Source organism: Solanum tuberosum, unplaced genomic scaffold (genome assembly GCF_000226075.1).
Source record: "Solanum tuberosum cultivar DM 1-3 516 R44 unplaced genomic scaffold, SolTub_3.0 scf00119, whole genome shotgun sequence".
In the NCBI taxonomy this organism is placed as follows: Eukaryota; Viridiplantae; Streptophyta; class Magnoliopsida; order Solanales; family Solanaceae; genus Solanum; species Solanum tuberosum.
Window position 1 is genome coordinate 1,448,717 of NW_006239045.1, and position 3,943 is coordinate 1,452,659.

At 32.6% G+C, this 3,943-nt stretch overlaps 2 long non-coding RNA genes across 2 annotated transcripts; both read right to left on the reverse strand.

Annotated features, from left to right (window-relative positions):
• Nucleotides 1-2,743: 2,743 nt before the first annotated feature.
• Nucleotides 2,744-3,379, reverse strand: LOC107061166 (uncharacterized). The gene is made up of 2 exons (XR_001473807.1): nucleotides 3,284-3,379; nucleotides 2,744-3,133 (listed from the first exon to the last, which is right to left on the reverse strand). It is a non-coding gene; the product is annotated as an uncharacterized lncRNA (long non-coding RNA).
• Nucleotides 3,380-3,394: 15 nt separating this feature from the next.
• On the reverse strand, nucleotides 3,395-3,943 carry LOC102605193 (uncharacterized). Its single transcript, XR_367507.2, has 3 exons — nucleotides 3,868-3,943; nucleotides 3,700-3,774; nucleotides 3,395-3,615 (listed from the first exon to the last, which is right to left on the reverse strand). It is a non-coding gene; the product is annotated as an uncharacterized lncRNA (long non-coding RNA).

Here is a 3,943-nt window from a genome sequence, read left to right on the forward strand (position 1 = left end):
TTGGTGAGAATAATAAATTTTATGTCGGTGAGAATAATAAATTTTAAAAAGTAATGAAGTGATTATAAATTTTATTTACTTATGAAATAAATGGTTAGTAGATATAAATGTGGGGTGTTTTAACAAAATATAAACTCGTGAATCAATTTTTGTATTAAAATATCTCAAATCATGATATGGAATTACCATATAATTCCATATCATGGTTTTTAGAGAAGATGGAATCAGCGTAAAATCACATGTCCAAACGTTAATTCCATCTCACGATACTAAATTGTGATATGGTATCGCATGGCCAAACACATACTAAGTAAATGTTTTTAAGATGGTCTTTTAAAAGTCAAGTGGGAAAGCAAGTACTTATTGAGTCTTGAAAAAAAGAGATAATTCATTCGAAATGGCCATCCTTTGGGAAATTGATTTAGGAAAAACCTTAAAAATGAGTAAACAAATAATCATGTAATAATAATTAAATAAAAATGAAATAAAGAAGGAATGATTTGGGCCCAAATCTGGTTTTCTGTCCATTTGGGTCAGTACTTGGACCTGATTTCTGTCTTTTGGGCCTTTGGCCCAACACTTGGTACATGTCCTAGATAAACCAGCACTTTAATTTGCTCTGAACGCCTGCGCATCAACTCCAAGAACTTGTTCTTCAATATCATTAACTCAGAAATGAGGCTGACTCGATAAAGGCAAATTTGGGCCTCCGTGGCCCAACGAGAAAATGCAAGGAGAGGAGGTAGAGTCCATGAGGACTCGGGCAGATTTACATGCAAACATAAAAATAAAAATCGCAAGTAATAATTCTTGATTTAATATGAAAAAAAAAGACATAAAAATGCCTATGACATTTGTCTGAAAATCTAAAAGAGCACAAGAATAGTAAAAATAATTCTCAACCAACTCTTAATTGCAACAGGGAACAAGTAATTTTGGCAATGAAATATCACTATACAATTATAATCCAAAAGACAATAAGCAATAACAACCAAACATCACTATTAACTAAACTCAAATGCAACAACTATAATTTAAAAACTTCACTCATTTCAAATCAAAATAAATAGGGAACCGGAGTGGGAGAAGACTACAATTACAATGACGAGAATTTGAATCAAACAAACATGAACGATTAGAAATATGCAAACAGTGATTACAACTAAGCAAACTTATAGAAGTTAGGGGAAACAAGAGGAAGTCTAACCATCAAAATGGGCTGCCAATATTCAGAATTAAAATACTAAACAAACAACCAATCTTTATGTTTAAACAACAAGCAACCAATCAAGAACTAAAAAAAATTCACTAAGATGCAGATAAATCAATCAAAGAGACATGCTTCGAATATACATGGAAACTAAGACGAGATATTTCAGTTGGTAGACACGATAAAAGAGGAGTAAAACAATAACCTATCATATTCAACTCTTTCAGCTAGTCAAGATACAAATAACGTAATCAACCCACAACATTTTAAGAAACACAAAGTCACCTATATATAAAAGCTAAAAATAATAATGAAAACGGGAAGGAAAACAACAAGAGGTCATATAATGATGCGGTATAGAGAACCTAACTACGATGTACATGAGTCAAGGACAGATTAATCAGTACAGTAAAGAGCTAACTAGCTATAATCTAATTGGACCTCATAAGCTCAGAATTAGGTACACTTGTGCACAAAATTGCAAGTAATTAAATAACTCAAACAGACCCCCATAATCTAGATGGGTACACAGAAGAGCTAAAGAACTACTAGCTAAGCTTCCAGAGCTGCCACGACCATCCATGGACTTGAACCATGGTATCGGCAACCCAAGAACCAAATAGAACCACCAATTCATGATTCGAACTCGAACTCGACTAACAGAGGTGTGCCCGGACTCAAACCAAGGCCAAAAAGGATGAGTCAAAGCCTCAAACCATGACTAAGAATGTATGATAGGGCCTCGAACTCGGCTAAAATAAGGTACACAAGGGTAGGGCTGGGCATTCGATATTTCGGTTCGATTTAGGTTTTTTTTTTCGGTTTTCGGTTCTTGTACAACGTGTACTGAACACCGAACCGAAATAATTTGGTTTGGTTTGGTTTTTATATTTCGGTTCGGTTTATGTTATTTCGGTTCGGTTTTTGTTAGTTCGGTTTTTTGTTATGGGCCTACTTAGTGGGCTTTTTAAAATTTTGTAATTTTTTTGTTTATTTTATTTATATTTATTTCTTTTTGCTTATTTTACTCTGTTTATTAAATTATTGTATGATTCAAAGTAGTACTAACTACTAAACTACCGTTATCATTGAAATTTGCCCTTGTTAATAAATTATAATTAAAATACTACTAAAAGTCTAAAAGCCAATAAATTATAAATTTAAATTAAATACTACTAAAAAAAGCCTTGAGTAGTTTCAACTTCCAAGTTCCACACTTGTCGTTATCATTGTTCCTTTTTTTCTTTCAAAAAGTTCCACACAATTACAGAAATAGGCAACAAGCTGTGATACAATTCTCTTTAACATTATTATAAAATACCATAATTTTACTCAATGAATGTAAGGCAACTCAATTAAACTATCAACCTTTAATTTCTTGAATACAAGGAAACATTTAAATCCATTTTTATCCCCCTCAAAATCAAATCAAAATGAAAGAATTCTCAAAATAATACGAAATGATGTGGCAATTTTAGGCCAAAAAGGCACTATCAAATAGGCCAAAAGGCACTAACAAGTAACAAGTAACAATTCAAGTTTCAAGTGCCAACAATAACAAACAACAATAATGAGCAACAAACAATGTAGCCTCTTCCATGAGACCACCTTCAAGTTTCAACTGTCAACAATAACAAACAACAAACAATGTAGCCTCTTCCATGAGACCACCTTCAAGTTTCAACTGTCAACAATAACAAACAACAAACAATGTAGCCTCTTCCATGAGACCACCTTCAAGTTTCAACTGTCAACAATAACAAACAACAAACAATGTAGCCTCTTCCATGAGACCACCTTCAAGTTTCAACTGTCAACAATAACAAACAACAAACAATGTAGCCTCTTCCATGAGACCACCTTCAAGTTTCAACTGTCAACAATAACAAACAACAAACAATGTAGCCTCTTCCATGAGACCACCTTCAAGTGTCAACAATAACAAACAACAATAATGAACAACAAACGATGTAGCCTCTTCCATGAGACCACTTTCAAGTTTCAAGTGCCAACAATAACAAATAACAATAATGAGCAACAATGTAGTTTCTTGACTTTCTTCCATGAGACCACTTTCAAGTTTCAAGTGCCAACAATAACAAATAACAATAATGAGCAACAATGTAGTTTCTTGACTTTCTTCCATGAGACCACTTTCAAGTTTCAAGTGCCAAGTGTCAACAATAACAAACAACAATAATCAACAACAAACAATGTAGCCTCTTCCATGAGACCACTTTCAAGTTTCAAGTGCCAACAATAACAAATAACAATAATGAGCAACAATGTAGTTTCTTGACTTTCTTCCATGAGACCACTTTCAAGTCTCAAATGCCAACAAAATTATCAAAACACTAACAAAACTTGGTACTTTACACCTTTCTTCATTGTCTTGACTCTTGGACCTTTTAAAATAAAATTAAATGTTAGAATACTACTTTTAAGATTTAAAAAATGATATGATTAAATAAATGACGTATTAAACTCACCACTATTAAATACTTGAGACTTGCAAGTCAATCATAGATCAACAATGGAAGAGTTTCTTCCACTATTTGCCATCTCTATAAAAGTATAAGTAAGAAAATCAAACATGTCATACAACACAATAAGTATTTTATTTTTTCCAGAAACAAATAAAAAATAAAAAGTCTTACCAAGTTCAATTTTTTCAAGAAACTCCAAACTTTCTTCAACACAAATAGGCTTAGTTTCTTGTCTAAGCCAATCTTG